The sequence below is a fragment of the Haliotis rufescens genome, unplaced genomic scaffold (assembly GCF_023055435.1).
Source record: "Haliotis rufescens isolate VD_foot unplaced genomic scaffold, xgHalRufe1.0.p SCAF_13, whole genome shotgun sequence".
Lineage (NCBI taxonomy): Eukaryota > Metazoa > Mollusca > Gastropoda > Lepetellida > Haliotidae > Haliotis > Haliotis rufescens.
The window spans coordinates 16,825,356-16,844,428 of record NW_025963813.1 but is presented as its reverse complement, the minus strand read 5'-3'; the positions used below and the strand labels follow the sequence as shown (position 1 = coordinate 16,844,428).

The following is a 19,073-nucleotide window of genomic DNA, read 5'->3' as shown; positions in this document are numbered from 1 at the left end:
CTACATATCACTAATTAGATCAAAACTAGACTACGGCTGCGCCATATACAACACCCTAAACAACTCTCTATCTGAAAAACTTGACTCAATACAATATCAGGCTCTCAAACTAATTACACGCACCCAACATGGCACCTCCTACACTTCACTTCAGGCCTTAACAGGAGAAATGCCACTAAGTCTACGCAGGGAACAGCTAAGCTTAAATTTCTGGGCCGCATCCCAATCAAACCCTCTGATCCAAAACCTAATAAACCAGAATATCAGCCCCAAAAACCAAGCTCTAGCTCGTAAACACCCCTTACTTACCCCAATATCCCAAAGAATAACAAACTACCTAAATGAACACAAAATTAAAAATCTTAAACAAAACTGCAAACAATCAAATATCTTCACCCCTAAACTTAAAATACCCAAAATAGACACAACACTAGCTAGCCAAATAAATAAACAAACCGACCCAAACATAGCTAAAACCACTACACTAGCATACATACACGAAAATTGGCCAAATTGGTGTCACATTTACACGGACGGATCTTCAGATCCGACCTCCAAACACACAGGTTTCGGAGTCCATACCACACAACCAACTAAAACTACACAATCCTTCCGACTCCCAAACAACCAATCAATATTCACGGCAGAACTAATGGGCATGGCCTCAGCCCTCCATAGTCAAGAATCCAAAAACCACAATAAAATCCTAATACTTACCGACTCCCTAAGTGGACTGCAAGCCCTCCAAAACAAAAATACCAAAAACCGACCTAAATTAATAAATCTAATACTTAAAAGCTCCAACGACCTAACTAACGCAGGCAAACAAATAACTTTCTTGTGGATACCCGCCCACGTAGGAATATACGGTAATGAAAACGCCGATAAGGCAGCTAAACTATCCCTCAAAATCCCAGAAATAAGCTTAAACTTACCCATCTCAAAATCAGAAATTAAAAGTGTAAATAAGCAAAAAATCACCAAAAAATGGCATAACCTATATCTAAACTCAAATAGCCAAATCAAAAAAGTACTCAGCAAGCCACTAACCAAACCAAAAATTCACCATCCATCAAAAAAAATCGACAGAGTAATCACTAAACTCCAAACAGGACACACCAACCTAAATAACCACCTAAAAAAAATAAAAAAACATACTACAGGTAACTGCCCACACTGCAAACAACTAGAAACCCCAGAACACGCACTCATCTACTGCACACACTACCTAACACATCGAACCGCATTACAAACCACCCTCAATCTAAACCAGGCTCTCACTCTAGAAGCAATACTAAACCCACAAAATAAACTAGAAAACTTCAAGGCCTTAGGCGTATTCTTAATCAAAACGGAACTAATAAAACGCATCTAAAAACACTATAATCCACCAAATCAAAATTACATAAACACACAAAAATCCACCATACCCAGCTCCCTTAGTTCTCCTCCCCTACCCCATCGGCATCTATTCCAAATCTCAAAATTCCCAAATTCTATATAAGCAACCCCTAAAGCCCCCTCTAGGGTTGCACACACCACTTTCGCCCCTTTCGGAAACACATTAAATGGCCTGGCCGGGCCCGTGTGCGAAATACGCATCAGTCGGAAAGCGCACGTTAAATCTCCAAAGTAAGTAAGTAAGTAAGCATATTCAACAAGTGGCGCCCCGTAAATGCTCACAGACTCAGCTATAGGCCTATAGTGCATAGTGAAGATTTCGACATAGGTAATTTGGACATCAGTCATTGTGGCCATAATTCTAAATGCACCAATGTCGAACATCTGTCTGCAGAGCCACATATAGTGTTAATGCAGACAGAGTAGCCTGTGTAAACAGGGGTACATGCAAAGGCCATGCGCCATATCCGGATTGCCTTTTGGCATTGAAGCTGTGCAAGGAGATAACAACAAGCAAAGTAAATGATTAAGATTTTATTCATTAAGTGATTTTCGCATTGTAGCATTTCAAATATTCAAAGGACATAGCTTTACAGCAACGGGGACCTATTTCAACTCGGAGTTACACAAAGTCAGTCACAAGCAAGTCATTAGCTACAGTATTACTGCACATGTTCAATTTTTTTAATATGAATGTTCAGTTTGTCTACTAAAACATGGCGTAGGGTCAAGTTGACTCTTTTTGTAGTCTCCCCCTCTGTTTGTCACTGAGTTTTCACTTGTTCACAGATTTTGCTTCCATGCTGCACAAGTTTTCTTTTCACAACACTGGGACTTTTCTGGTATTCCTTGTGATAGGCAGCCTACTTGTCCATTTGTTCAAGTGACCGCACTGCTCGACTTGATGGTTCGACTCCAGTATTTAGGCACTAGTCGATTGCTGATGTCCAAGGGCCATTGTTGAGTCTATGAACAGCTGAAGAAGCCCTTCCAATCATATTTCTGAAAAATTCACATTCTTTCGCAAAGAAATACTCATTGATTGGTTCAAGGCTTCACATTTCTGTGTGTCTGTGTGTCTGTGTGTCTGTGTGCAGTTTCATTTGTTCAACTACTTCGACACTCAGCTTCATCATAAGAATTTCATTCATCAAGTGTTTATCATTGTCATCCATATTGAAATGAGTGATTTTGTTGCAGCCGAGGAACATGGACTGCTGCCGCCAGCTGTTTGTTACACCGCCTCGACACACAACAGAGTACCGGGCACACCTGGAGCAGTCGCCACTGTAGCACTTGAGGGTTGCTTCGAGCACTCTAGGTAAGATACTACGAAGTGTTTTCATGTCGCCTGCATGATCCTTCATGAGTTCTTTCAGTATCAGGCTGCACAGTGCCTTTACATCCTGACTTAGCACCTTCTTAGCCTCCAGTTTATGTGCACGAGTAGTGCCGGGGAGCATATCTGGGTTGAAATCAGCTCTGTAGCATTGCCGAAACTGTCCTTGAGCCAAGTGGGTGGGATCAGCTAGCCTCTGCACCTTCCACATAGGGTCTAACACTTTCAGAGACCGGTCTATTCCTTCTGCAGTCCCCATCTGCAGTCCCCATCGGTAGTAGCATACTTAATAAGCACACCCTGTAGCGCAAGCTGATTTCCAATGTCCTCTCCCATATTGAACTCGGAGAATGGAGCGAAGGCCGACATGTTTGCAGTACAGTCTGGGTGCCCCCTGGACTTTTCACATCCATTCCTTTTCCTTTCAGCCAAGCACCAGTTCAGCAGAGCTCATTCTGGAATGACATGCTGATGATGAACTCAGTTACCATGGTTACCGTTTCGCCCAGGCTTCATCCTGCATGCTATTGGCCATCCATGGCAACAGTCATCTCCCATGGCTCAGTACCCCTCTTCCGATTAACTTCCTTTACCAATTCAACATTTTAAGCCATATCCTGTGTATTCAGTTCAGTTACAGCCTTAGCCACCTTGTAAGAGGCCCACTGCATACTCCTCCTGCATGGGGGAGGAATGTCCATGTTCGCCATCAGTCACCTGGCGCTTGTGTTGCCGATAGGGGTGTCTTGAAGACCCAAGACAAGTCCTGTGTTAGGTGCTGCTGGGTTTGGTCCAGGTTTGCCTGTATTGATTTCTTTACACAACTTCATTTCAGGTGCTGTGAAGTCACATACAACACATTTCAGTGTCACTTTCCAGCATGCTCCCCATTTTCTCTCCTTGGCTATCTGCAGCTGAGGGTCGTCGCAGTCAGTGGATGTCGAACGATGCAGTCGCAGAGCTGTGTTCTATGCTTGGCCACCTTTTCATTGTTGACTAGTCGCATAATCTCCAAGTCATCTTTGCTTGACTCTTGTTTCAGGTCTTGCCCGCAGTAGGACGCAACAGCCACACAGAGGTAGAGATGCCCTCACAATCAGATGTCGACAGCCCAGTGCCATCCGCCTTTCATCGTTGACTCCAAGTTGAAGGCCCTCTGTGTGTTTTGGCTTGACAAGTGACAAGTGGCAGGTTGGTGGGCTGTCATGTCAGTGTAGATAGCAAAGAAGGAAATTAATTGTGGTCGGAGGCCTTACTGACACATCCAAGGGAGATAATCCACTTTCATCACACCTGGCAATCAAGCTCCTTCAGTAACCTATGCCATCTAGTGATGGAAAAATAATTAAATCCTATTGTCTTTGTATGCTATACAAAAATATTCTAATTTAACCTTTTGTGTTATTTATCATATTTACTTACCTTGGCTAACGAGTTTACCTGGCCTAACGAGTATATCTCTAGTAGGCAACACCAGCAGCACCCATAACACCCCTGTTCTGTTGTTCCATTGAAAAATACAACTCAAAAAGGTAAAGTATTTGACATATATTTTTTTATTGTTTCAGGTGAAACATTTCCACACCTCCACATCAGTTCTCACCTGTGCAATGCCTACCTTTCTCCATCTTCCCGAGGCAAGGGAATAAACTGACTATAAAAGTCCATTTTCCACCCTTGCCGAATTTCGTGGCTTGATCATAGCACTACCAGTAGCTATTACGTGTTATGGCCCTTCTATGTCCATCAATCTCCCTCTCATATCACTTGTACTTGTTTCAAACAATATGGCAGCGCATAGTCAAGATGATCTGATCGATAATCAAAATTTATATTGTAATAAAATGGGCCTTACCTCGCAAAGTGTATCAGATCATTTGAGCACCATGATTTGAAACATTAAAGATTTGGAAAATATCTGTCGACTCCCAGTTGACGGAACACATGCTTTGGAAATCATGCATTCGAACGAAAGCTGCACGGTGGAATCCATGTTGTTTACACACTGGGTGTCTAGTTTTTTACACGATTTTGATTGGACTATGCAAAGACTCCTTAGTCCACCCACAATGTAACTCCAGAATTCCAGCCTAGTTATGCAAGGTTGGAAACTGGACTTTTATAGTCAGTTAACTCCCTTGCCTTGGGAAGATGACTTTCCTCCTGCTGCCTGAACATCAGAGGACTATTTATTCCCTGTTATCGCATTTTCTGTTACGGTAAATCTATTTATAGCTCCCTATTCTGTTATGTTGTCTGTTTTTTATTGATTGTACACCTGCGATTACCTTTAATTAAAGAATGGTAAATATTGGAACATTTATTCATTACTTTTCAAATACTACACTATCTTGGCTTTGCAGTGATAGGTAGCTTGTTGGTATTGCCACAAACATAAATATACCAGAACAGTTTAAAGAAACATGAATACTTTTCTTTAACAAGTCTCTGGGAACTTGGGACCCATGAAGATTCTGGGGTAGAATAGGTCTTCAGCAACCCATGTTTGCCGTAAAAGGTAACTATGCTTGTCGTAGGAGGCCACTAACGGGATTGGGTGGTCAAGCTCGCTGACTTGGTTGATGCATGTCATCGATCCCAATTGTGTGGATGGATGCTCATGATATCAATCACTGGATTGTCTGGTCCAGACTCGATTATTAACAGACCGCCGTCATATAGCTGGAATATTGCTGAGTGCGGCGTTAAACAAACAAACCAACCATCTGAGAACTTGGTGTGCAGGGTTCAATGCCTGTGGGAACTTGATGTACCAAGGGAAATAACTCTGGTTGGCTTGTGTTGAAAGAGTTAAGGTCGTTTGTGCTGTTTCTGGTTAAATGTTCTACAACACTAAAACAGAATCAGTTGTGCCTGAGCCTTTCGTGGCCTGAGCCTTTCGTGGCCTGAGCCTTTCGTGGCCTGAGTCTGTCTTGCAAATAATGAATTCTATTACAATGGTGGAGTTTGAATAATTCCAGCTTTTTCTTTGCATGGCAGTCATGGGATTTCTTGTATGTCTTAGCTTTATGTACTTTGTTATTGCTTTTGCTAATCTCATCAACTATTTTAACTTTTGCAGTGACAGCACACCCAAGCCCAAGTCGAAGTTTCCAAATTGACTTTGCCGGACTCTTGCAGTTGACAAGATGAACAAACAGCACTGTGGGCTCTACCACGGAAGTTACGAGCAAAGGTTGTATCACGAGGTTGTATCACGAGGTTGTGTCACGAGGTTGTATCACGAGGTTGTATCACAAGGCTGTATCACGAGGTTGTATCACGAGGCTGTATCACCAGGCTGTATCACGAGGCTGTATCACGAGGCTGTATCACGAGGTTGTATCACGAGGTTGTATCACGAGGTAATGACCGGTGCATTGCCTTGTTTGTTGCTTCACACTGTTGACAGTGGAGGTTGATTTGGGTCTTTTCAATCATTTTAGGGCCGAGACAAAAGTCTAAATCTAAATATTTACTTTGCAATAACAAATTTTGCTTCTCCCCCTTGCAAACAAATGACTGCTTTCTGTGTTTTTTGTGATCCCCCATGTAACATTTTGCAAAAGCATCACAAGTCTATGAGAGAGATTTCTTCCTCCTTGGCAGGTCACCTGCATCACCTGAGTTAGCAGCTGAAAACTCACCTGCACATCTGGATGCACAGTCTAAAGAAAATCTATTTGCCAAATTTTGTTTATCTTGTTTGGCTCTAGCCGGCATCATATCCACAACAAATTTAGAATTTTTAATAAACGTTTTTAATAAACGTTTGATGCCGTGTATGAAGAAAAGTTTGTGGGCAAGCATACATTTCACCTGCTTCATAAATTTCAATGTGCGCTGCACTGTCAGCAACTCTTCCACAATTTGGTCTTTCTTTAATTCCCTGAAACACTGCAGTTCACTGTTTTAATTTCCAATTGATTCTGACATATGCACATCGGATGTGCAGTGTGGGTTGTTTACACAAGAAATATTGTCAACTAAACTGTGCTTTGAACATAGTTTGGGTTTTGGGTTTAAAGCCAAAGTTTGGTGGTCACTAGCCTTGATCTCAGTGGCCACGTAGGTTACTTGAGTGGCTGGCTGAAAAGGGGTTTTCCTAAGTCGTGAACACAGTGATTGTTGTACATTGCATCAGGTGATCAGCTTACCTTATTTAAATTTGCTCCCCTGTATTTAGTTACTTCCTTATTTCCACCCTCCTGGCTCTCATGTCTTTTGTGTTCTGAGATTTTATATCATCACCAACTCTGTTGGCAGCTTTCTGCATGCCTGAACGGGATGGTGGAGGTATATCGGAGCTCATGTGCAGGACGCGGAAACTCTCACTTCAATAGGACATTTTGAGAGGCCTATCTGTAGTCCAGTATTGGCTTTGGAAGATGGACGTCCCCTTCTCACCTCACCTCACCACCCACTACCTCCTTGTACAGTGTACGTACTTCAACAGGTAGGTACAGTCAGTACATTTAACTCTCTCTGTCCAGTTAAGACCCCACTGCTGTTCCTTATCTGTGTCCATGACAAGGTCACAACCCACTACCTCCTTGTACAGTGTAGGTACTTCAACAGGTAGGTACAGTCAGTACATTTATCTCTCTCTGTCCAGTTAAGGCCCCACTGCTGTTCCTTATCTGTGTCCATGACAAGGTCACCACCCACTACCTCCTTGTACAGTGTAGGTACTTCAACAGGTAGGTACAGTCAGTACATTTAACTCTCTCTGTCCAGTTAAGACCCCACTGCTGTTCCTTATCTGTGTCCATGACAAGGTCACCACCCACTACCTCCTTGTACAGTTTACCTACTTCAACAGGTAGGTACAGTCAGTACATTTAACTCTCTCTGTCCAGCTAAGGCCCCACTGCTGTTCCTTATCTGTGTCCATGACAAGGTCACCACCCACTACCTCCTTGTACAGTGTAGGTACTTTGACAGGTAGATACAGTCAGTACATTTAACTCTCTCTGTCCAGTTAAGGCCCCACTGCTGTTCCTTATCTGTGTCCATGACAAGGTCACCACCCACTACCTCCTTGTACAGTGTAGGTACTTCAACAGGTAGGTACAGTCAGTACATTTAACTCTCTCTGTCCAGTTAAGACCCCACTGCTGTTCCTTATCTGTGTCCATGACAAGGTCACAACCCACTACCTCCTTGTACAGTGTAGGTACTTCAACAGGTAGGTACAGTCAGTACATTTAACTCTCTCTGTCCAGTTAAGACCCCACTGCTGTTCCTTATCTGTGTCCATGACAAGGTCACCGCCACACATTGGCGGTCTTGGCATTCTCACAGAAAGCCCCATTATACAACTTGCCCATCTCCCCGACATGCAGTACTGGCAAACACCATCTCCCCGACATGCAGTACTGGCAAACACCATCTCCCCAACATGCAGTACTGGCAAACACCATCTCCCCAACATGCAGTACTGGCAAACACCATCTCCCCGACATGCAGTACTGGCAAACACCATCTCCCCAACATACAGTACTGGCAAACACCATCTCCCCGACATGCAGTACTGGCAAACACCATCTCCCCAACATGCAGTACTGGCAAACACCATCTCCCCGACATGCAGTACTGGCAAACACCATCTCCCCAACATGCAGTACTGGCAAACACCATCTCCCCAACATGCAGTACTGGCAAACACCATCTCCCCGACATGCAGTACTGGCAAACACCATCTCCCCGACATGCAGTACTGGCAAACACCATCTCCCCGACATGCAGTACTGGCAAACACCATCTCCCCAACATGCAGTACTGGCAAACACCATCTCCCCAACATGCAGTACTGGCAAACACTATCTCCCCGACATGCAGTACTGGCAAACACCATCTCCCCGACATGCAGTACTGGCAAACACCATCTCCCCGACATGCAGTACTGGCAAACACCATCTCCCCGACATGCAGTACTGGCAAACACCATCTCCCCAACATGCAGTACTGGCAAACACCATCTCCCCGACATGCAGTACTGGCAAACACCATCTCCCCAACATGCAGTACTGGCAAACACCATCTCCCCAACATGCAGTACTGGCAAACACCATCTCCCCGACATGCAGCACTGGCAAACAACATCTGCCCAACATGCAGTACTGGCAAACACCATCTCCCCGACATGCAGTACTGGCAAACACTATCTCCCCAACATGCAGTACTGGCAAACACTATCTCCCCAACATGCAGTACTGGCAAACACCATCTCCCCGACATGCAGTACTGGCAAACACCATCTCCCCGACATGCAGTACTGGCAAACACCATCTCCCCGACATGCAGTACTGGCAAACACCATCTCCCCGACATGCAGTACTGGCAAACACCATCTCCCCGACATGCAGTACTAGCAAACACCAACTCCCCAACATGCAGTACTGGCAAACAACATCTGCCCAACATGCAGTACTGGCAAACACCATCTCCCCAACATGCAGTACTGGCAAACAACATCTGCCCAACATGCAGTACTGGCAAACACCATCTCCCCGACATGCAGTACTTGTAAACACCATCTCCCCGACATGCAGTACTGGTAAACACCATCTCCCCAACATGCAGTACTGGCAAACAACATCTGCCCAACATGCAGTACTGGCAAACACCATCTCCCCGACATGCAGTACTGGTAAACACCAACTCCCCGACATGCAGTACTGGTAAACACCATCTCCCCAACATGCAGTACTGGCAAACACCATCTGCCCAACATGCAGTACTGGCAAACACCATCTCCCCGACATGCAGTACTGGCAAACACCATCTCCCCGACATGCAGTACTGGTAAACACCATCTCCCCGACATGCAGTACTGGCAAACACCATCTCCCCAACATGCAGTACTGGTAAACACCATCTCCCCGACATGCAGTACTGGTAAACACCATCTCCCCGACATGCAGTACTGGCAAACACCATCTCCCCAACATGCAGTACTGGCAAACACCATCTCCCCAACATGCAGTACTTGCAAACACCAGAAGCAGCCCTGCAGATTAAAAAAAGACCATTGACTACTTTGGAAACTTCTTTATGAATCTTTAAAGCATGTGATAGTCTTCGACATTTCTGAATTATCTCCCCTCGTGGATCAATTACTTTTCTATTTCTATCCCCTTAATGGCCCTTAATAAGGGTGTAAAAACACTGGCTTTTTATGGTATTGAAAACAACACACTCACATCTATGTGAATTTGATCCCTTGTTGTCCCTAACAACTGAAAACTGTCAATAAAATTAAAAGTTTATGAAGTGGCCTCATTAAATGACAAATACTTGAATTTGGCAAGTTAAGCCACCAAAATCATTTGACTTTGAGCACTTTTATTCCCTGCAAGTATTTCAGAGTCCCGGGTCAAAGGAATAAATAGATCAAAGTGTTATTACCTTTCACTTTTTAGTTTCAGGGAACTCTCATCCTCCTTGGGGGTGTTTTCCTTCCTTGGCCTAAACAGAATACAGCTCACATGTAAGTGTTTGTACTTGCTGGACACCAGCCACTACAGCTCACTTGTAAGTGTTTGTACTTGCTGGACACCAGCCACTACAGCTCACATGTAAGTGTTTGTACTTGCTGGACACCAGCCACTACAGCTCACATGTAAGTGTTTGTACTTGCTGGACAACAGCCACTACAGCTCACATGTAAGTGTTTGAACTTGCTGGACACCAGCCACTACAGCTCACATGTAAGTGTTTGAACTTGCTGGACACCAGCCACTACAGCTCACATGTAAGTGTTTGTACTTGCTGGACAACAGCCACTACAGCTCACATGTAAGTGTTTGAACTTGCTGGACACCAGCCACTACAGCTCACATGTAAGTGTTTGTACTTGCTGGACACCAGCCACTACAGCTCACATGTAAGTGTTTGAACTTGCTGGACACCAGCCACTACAGTTCACATGTAAGTGTTTGTACTTGCTGGACACCAGCCACTACAGCTCACATGTAAGTGTTTGTACTTGCTGGACACCAGCCACTACAGCTCACATGTAAGTGTTTGTACTTGCTGGACACCAGCCACTACAGCTCACATGTAAGTGTTTGTACTTGCTGGACACCAGCCACTACAGCTCACATGTAAGTGTTTGAACTTGCTGGACACCAGCCACTACAGCTCACTTGTAAGTGTTTGAACTTGCTGGACACCAGCCACTACAGCTCACTTGTAAGTGTTTGAACTTGCTGGACACAAGCCACTACAGCTCACATGTAAGTGTTTGTACTTGCTGGACACCAGCCACTACAGCTCATTTGTAAGTGTTTGAACTTGCTGGACACCAGCCACTACAGCTCACTTGTAAGTGTTTGAACTTGCTGGACACAAGCCATTACAGCTCACATGTAAGTGTTTGAACTTGCTGGACACCAGCCACTACAGCTCACATGTAAGTGTTTGTACTTGCTGGACACCAGCCACTACAGCTCACTTGTAAGTGTTTGAACTTGCTGGACACCAGCCACTACAGCTCACTTGTAAGTGTTTGAACTTGCTGGACACAAGCCACTACAGCTCACATGTAAGTGTTTGAACTTGCTGGACACCAGCCACTACAGCTCACATGTAAGTGTTTGAACTTGCTGGACACCAGCCACTACAGCTCACTTGTAAGTGTTTGTACTTGCTGGACACCAGCCACTACAGCTCACATGTAAGTGTTTGAACTTGCTGGACACCAGCCACTACAGCTCACATGTAAGTGTTTGAACTTGCTGGACACCAGCCACTACAGCTCACTTGTAAGTGTTTGTACTTGCTGGACACCAGCCACCCCTACACTGCACACTTTCTTGTGGAGCTCAGAAGTCTACCTGACAGTTTTTTGGCACTTTAAAGTTCCTTTGCTTTTCATTGGGGATTTTTTTGCCTGAATTCCAAGCTTTATGTCATGCTTTAAAAGATGTTTTTAAATTCTTTCGATGTCTCCCCATGTTTCCAGTGCAGGTCCAAGATGCTGATACTATGAATCTTTCTTTGGAATGAAAGCATCAGCATTGGTTCTTGCGCTCCCAAAGATAAAATACAAAAAATGGACCTGTGATTTATTTCTTGGACTCTAAATGATGTAGGGGTACCAGTCCTGGGTTAGTCCTACATAGCCGGTCTCGTAATCCGAAGTAATACGGGTTCAATTCCCCCCATGGGTACAATGTTACAATTATAGCGAACAGGCTTATAACAAACTGACGGATATAACAAACTGTCTGTCATTGGCTGTTTGTTATAATCCTGTTCGCTATATTTGTAAGTTACTGTATGTATGTGTGAACAGGCTTATAACAAACTGACGGATATAACAAACTGTCCGTCATTGGCTGTTTGTTATAATCCTGTTCGCTATATTTGTAAGTTACTGTATGTATGTGTGAACACGCTTATAACAAACTGACGGATATAACAAACTGTCTGTCATTGGCTGTTTGTTATCAACCTGTTCGCTATATTTGTAAGTTACTGTATGTATGTGTGAACAGGCTTATAACAAACTGACGGATATAACAAACTGTCCCAGTCATTGGCTGTTTGTTATCATCCTGTTCGCTATATTTGTAAGTTACTGTATGTATGTGTGAACAGGCTTATAACAAACTGACGGATATAACAAACTGTCCGTCATTGGCTGTTTGTTATCATCCTGTTCGCTATATTTGTAAGTTACTGTATGTATGTGTGAACAGGCTTATAACAAACTGACGGATATAACAAACTGTCCCAGTCATTGGCTGTTTGTTATCATCCTGTTCGCTATATTTGTAAGTTACAGTATGTATGTGTGAACACGCTTATAACAAACTGACGGATATAACAAACTGTCCGTCATTGGCTGTTTGTTATAATCCAGTTCTCTATATTTGTAAGTTACTGTATGTATGTGTGAACACGCTTATAACAAACTGACGGATATAACAAACTGTCCGTCATTGGCTGTTTGTTATAATCCAGTTCTCTATATTTGTAAGTTACTGTATGTATGTGTGAACAGGCTTATAACAAACTGACGGATATAACAAACTGATGGATATAACAAACTGTCCCAGTCATTGGCTGTTTGTTATCATCCTGTTCGCTATATTTGTAAGTTACAGTATGTATGTGTGAACACGCTTATAACAAACTGACGGATATAACAAACTGTCCGTCATTGGCTGTTTGTTATAATCCTGTTCGCTATATTTGTAAGTTACTGTATGTATGTGTGAACAGGCTTATAACAAACTGAGGGATATAACAAACTGTCTGTCATTGGCTGTTTGTTATAATCCTGTTCGCTATATTTGTAAGTTACTGTATGTATGTGTGAACAGGCTTATAACAAACTGACGGATATAACAAACTGTCCGTCATTGGCTGTCTGTTATCATCCTGTTCGCTATATTTGTAAGTTACTGTATGTATGTGTGAACAGGCTTATAACAAACTGACGGATATAACAAACTGTCCGTCATTGGCTGTTTGTTATCAACCTGTTCGCTATATTTGTAAGTTACTGTATGTATGTGTGAACAGGCTTATAACAAACTGACGGATATAACAAACTGTCTGTCATTGGCTGTTTGTTATAATCCTGTTCGCTATATTTGTAAGGTACTGTATGTATGTGTGAACAGGCTTATAACAAACTGACGGATATAACAAACTGTCCGTCATTGGCTGTTTGTTATCATCCTGTTCGCTATATTTGTAAGTTACTGTATGTATGTGTGAACAGGCTTATAACAAACTGACGGATATAACAAACTGTCCCAGTCATTGGCTGTTTGTTATCATCCTGTTCGCTATATTTGTAAGTTACAGTATGTATGTGTGAACACACTTATAACAAACTGACGGATATAACAAACTGTCCGTCATTGGCTGTTTGTTAAAATCCAGTTCTCTATATTTGTAAGTTACTGTATGTATGTGTGAACAGGCTTATAACAAACTGACGGATATTACAAACTGTCCGTCATTGGCTGTTTGTTATAATCCTGTTCGCTATATTTGTAAGTTACTGTATGTATGTGTGAACACGCTTATAACAAACTGACGGATATAACAAACTGTCCGTCATTGGCTGTTTGTTATAATCCAGTTCTCTATATTTGTAAGTTACTGTATGTATGTGTGAACAGGCTTATAACAAACTGACGGATATAACAAACTGATGGATATAACAAACTGTCCCAGTCATTGGCTGTTTGTTATCATCCTGTTCGCTATATTTGTAAGTTACAGTATGTATGTGTGAACACGCTTATAACAAACTGACGGATATAACAAACTGTCCGTCATTGGCTGTTTGTTATAATCCTGTTCGCTATATTTGTAAGTTACTGTATGTATGTGTGAACAGGCTTATAACAAACTGACGGATATAACAAACTGTCCCAGTCATTGGCTGTTTGTTATCATCCTGTTCGCTATATTTGTAAGTTACTGTATGTATGTGTGAACAGGCTTATAACAAACTGACGGATATAACAAACTGTCCGTCATTGGCTGTTTGTTATCATCCTGTTCGCTATATTTGTAAGTTACTGTATGTATGTGTGAACAGGCTTATAACAAACTGACGGATATAACGAACTGTCCGTCATTGGCTGTTTGTTATCATCCTGTTCGCTATATTTGTAAGTTACAGTATGTATGTGTGAACACGCTTATAACAAACTGACGGATATAACAAACTGTCCGTCATTGGCTGTTTGTTATAATCCTGTTCGCTATATTTGTAAGTTACTGTATGTATGTGTGAACAGGCTTACAACAAACTGACGGATATAACAAACTGTCCCAGTCATTGGCTGTTTGTTATCATCCTGTTCGCTATATTTGTAAGTTACAGTATGTATGTGTGAACACGCTTATAACAAACTGACGGATATAACAAACTGTCCGTCATTGGCTGTTTGTTATAATCCAGTTCTCTATATTTGTAAGTTACTGTATGTATGTGTGAACAGGCTTATAACAAACTGAGGGATATAACAAACTGTCCGTCATTGGCTGTTTGTTATAATCCTGTTCGCTATATTTGTAAGTTACTGTATGTATGTGTGAACAGGCTTATAACAAACTGACGGATATAACAAACTGTCCGTCATTGGCTGTTTGTTATAATCCTGTTCGCTATATTTGTAAGTTACTGTATGTATGTGTGAACAGGCTTATAACAAACTGACGGATATAACAAACTGTCCCAGTCATTGGCTGTTTGTTATCATCCTGTTCGCTATATTTGTAAGTTACTGTATGTATGTGTGAACAGGCTTATAACAAACTGACGGATATAACAAACTGTCCGTCATTGGCTGTTTGTTATCATCCTGTTTGCTATATTTGTAAGTTACTGTATGTATGTGTGAACAGGCTTATAACAAACTGATGGATATAACAAACTGTCCGTCATTGGCTGTTTGTTATAATCCTGTTCGCTATATTTGTAAGTTACTGTATGTATGTGTGAACAGGCTTATAACAAACTGAGGGATATAACAAACTGTCTGTCATTGGCTGTTTGTTATAATCCTGTTCGCTATATTTGTAAGTTACTGTATGTATGTGTGAACACGCTTATAACAAACTGACGGATATAACACACTGTCCGTCATTGGCTGTTTGTTATAATCCTGTTCGCTATATTTGTAAGTTACAGTATGTATGTGTGAACACGCTTATAACAAACTGACGGATATAACAAACTGTCCGTCATTGGCTGTTTGTTATAATCCTGTTCGCTATATTTGTAAGGTACTGTATGTATGTGTGAACAGGCTTATAACAAACTGACGGATATAACAAACTGTCCGTCATTGGCTGTTTGTTATAATCCTGTTCTCTATATTTGTAAGTTACTGTATGTATGTGTGAACAGGCTTATAACAAACTGAGGGATATAACAAACTGTCCCAGTCATTGGCTGTTTGTTATCATCCTGTTCGCTATATTTGTAAGTTACTGTATGTATGTGTGAACAGGCTTATAACAAACTGACGGATATAACAAACTGTCCGTCATTGGCTGTTTGTTATCATCCTGTTCGCTATATTTGTAAGTTACTGTATGTATGTGTGAACAGGCTTATAACAAACTGACGGATATAACAAACTGTCCGTCATTGGCTGTTTGTTATCATCCTGTTCTCTATATTTGTAAGTTACTGTATGTATGTGTGAACAGGCTTATAACAAACTGAGGGATATAACAAACTGTCCGTCATTGGCTGTTTGTTATAATCCTGTTCGCTATATTTGTAAGTTACAGTATGTATGTGTGAACAGGCTTATAGCGAAATAATGGATATTGGGAACTCACTTTGTGGTTCTGTGTGTACTCTGTCCACGACGATTCTTACGATTATAATGAACTGTTAATCTCTGAGCTGCTCACGTGAATTATATGCAAGTGATTAACTGGATTAAGTACTGACGACTTGTCCTCATTTTGGTCCCTCAAAAAACAATAGTAAAAATAGCGAAATAATGGATATTGGGAACTCACTTTGTGGTTCTGTGTGTACTCTGTCCACGACAATTCTTACGTTTATAATGAACTGTTAATCTCTGAGCTGCTCACGTGAATTACATGCAAGTGATTAACTGGATTAAGTACTGACACCTTGTCCTCATTAGTCTCCCTCAAAAAACAATAGTAAAAACGTGAGTAGGCTATTGTCTTTGAAGTCTATAAATTGCGACGACTGAGGAAATTATTCAAAATGCTTATAACAACTACGGTTGTAACAAATAAAAATTAGTGGTCCCTTTGAGTTTGATATAACCGTAGTTGACATACATGAATTTTTATTTTTTATGTTTCCATGGCAACAAGTTGGACTTAGGTTCTATAGGGTATAGTTCGTTTCCGGAGCATAACTCAAAACCCATTCAATACTTTCTAACAAAACTTTGCATGTTTACCAGACACATACTGAATTGGTGCTTTTTGATATTTAGGAATTTTAGAAATTTTTATTTTTGGCATTTCCATGGCAACAAGTTGGACTTCGGTTCTATAAGGGTGGTGTTCATTTCTCAAAAACCGTCGAATACTTTCTTACAAAACTTTGCATGTCTACCAGGCACATACTAGTGACTTTTGATAGTTAGCACTTTTAGAAATTTTGATTGTTTATGTTTCCATGACAAGTTGGATTTAAGTTTTTATAAAGGGTGGGTTCACTTATGGAGTATAACAAAATAAACTGTTTAATATTTCCTTGCCAGACATTGCATGTCTTTATATAAAGCACATACTGGACTGGTGCCATTTGATATTAAGGAGTTTCAGAAATGTTTATTTTAGAATTTTCATTGCAGCTATTTTGACATGTGCTAAGAGAAATGTTGGGTCAGTTAGCTGGTTTTGGACCATAAGGTGTTAAAATGGGCAGGGGATATAGATGACTTCGTCGACTATATGCTTGCTGTCATGACAATGATTTCCTTTGATTGCTGTCCTTTCCCATCAACCGTTTTAGGCTGCTGAAAATGTTACTGCATTCAGTCTGTGCCAAACACTGGTATCATGTTTGTCAGTTAGTATCATGTTTGTCATTACTTAATTTATAATGTGCACTTATAATGCGCTAGCCTCCATGTAGCAGTTCATGCTCAAAGCGCTACACCATTATTACCCCAGTCAATGGATCAGTGAGCTCTCGATTTTCATTCTCAGCTCCCTGGACAGTATACAACCCTAAGTTGCCAGTAAGGTGTTAGAAGGTTAACAACCATCTCATCCTACCGGGTACCCACTCACTGCTGGGTAAACAGAGGCACATTTAGAACAAAGTCACTTGCCTAAGGAGACACCACATGTGATACATGTGCTTCAGTGTGGGGCAGGACCGAGGCCCTAGAAACTCTCAGGAGTCAAGCTGCTTAACGTGGTCACCCATACAACTACTCTTCGAGACCGACGTTGCTTAACTTCACCTGATTTGCGACCTGTGAGCTGTGCACAGGACCACGTTTGGCAGTTTGGGTTCTATACTCCCCAGGGAGCTGAGAAGTATTCTTGAGTGCACAGTAGTCCAGTGACCGGGGTAATAATAGCGCTTTGAGCATGCCCCTGAGTGGTGTGGAAATATGTGCAACCTAAATAGCCTGTTGTTGTTGTTGTTGTTGTTGTTGTTGTTGTACATTTGAGTGTAATTGTATGGACGTTTTTTAGATCAAACACTTGAGCACTAACTTGGCTCAAGAATTATGTTTTGTACCTTTTAGTGTTAACGTATGGACTTTTATTAGCTGAGCCTTCTAGACTGAACAGCACTTTGCTAGACTCTGGCTTGGGGCCAGTGGCTAAAATCGCAGACTGCATTTAACTTTCATCTTCCTCTTAATCCACCTTCATGGTAACCAATAGCTCCAGGGCACTCTCTTTGGAACAAAGTTTTAGAATTTAAAATTCTTTACTTGTGTATTCTGTTGGAATCGATGGTCGAACACACGCCACATGACACAAACCTGTAAGTGAGCGGGGAAGGTGGCATTCCGTGGTCACAACAAAGTCCTTGGTTTGATTCCTCGTGTTAGGTCGCCTTGTTATTCCCCCGGCATATAATGGGGGGGAATATAGTCGATATTTTTCAACAAAACTTGGCAGATATATCAAACAGATCCTGAAGTGGTGACTTTTAATGTTTACATATTTCTGCCATTTTTTTATTTTTCTCGATTTCCATGGAAACAGTTTGGACTTAGTCTCTTAAGGTATGATGGATTTTGTTTCCGGAGCACAACTCAAAAACTGTCTAATTTTTTTCAACAAAACGTGCCAGATATATCAAACAGATCCTGAAGTGGTGCCTTTTCCTGTTTGCAGATATTTGGCATTTTTATTTTTCTTGATTTCCATGGAAACAATTTATACTTAGTCTAAAAAAATGTGGGGGTCAGTGTCGTTTCCACAGCACAACTTGAAAACTGTGAAAGATATCCATCCAAACCTATTAACCATATGTATTAACCATTGGCTGAAGTGGTGCCTTTTGCTATTTAGAAATTTTTCAAAATTTGATTTTTCCCTATTTCCCATGGAAACAAGTTAAACTTAGCTAAAAAGGAGGTTGGTATATTAATCAAGGGCTGAAGTGGTGCCTTTTGCTATTTAATAGGAAATTAAAAAATATTAATTATTCCTGTTTCCATGGCAACAAGTTTTACTTTGACTTTGTTCATACTGGTGTGTTCGTCCGGACCATATCTCTAAAACTAATTGGTAGTCTTCCTTGAAACTGTGCACACACAGAGACCAGGTTGCCTAATAGTGCCGTTTGCTACTTAGGGGTGTTTAGATATTTTTCCTGTTTCCATGG

The 19,073-nt window shown here is 41.6% G+C and overlaps 1 long non-coding RNA gene across 3 annotated transcripts in view; it reads left to right on the top strand.

Annotated features, from left to right (window-relative positions):
* Positions 1 to 19,073, top strand: part of LOC124122743 — a 37,031-nt gene that overhangs the window by 17,267 nt on the left and 691 nt on the right. Inside the window, exons 3-7 of one of the 3 annotated variants that reach the window (XR_007220367.1) lie at positions 2,602 to 2,722; positions 3,783 to 3,931; positions 4,309 to 5,258; positions 5,823 to 7,196; positions 10,165 to 10,232. This is a non-coding gene — a long non-coding RNA (uncharacterized LOC124122743). The remainder of the gene's footprint in view (positions 1 to 2,601; positions 2,723 to 3,782; positions 3,932 to 4,308; positions 5,259 to 5,822; positions 7,197 to 10,164; positions 10,233 to 19,073) is intronic. The other 2 variants (XR_007220366.1, XR_007220368.1) reach the window with 2 other exon arrangements.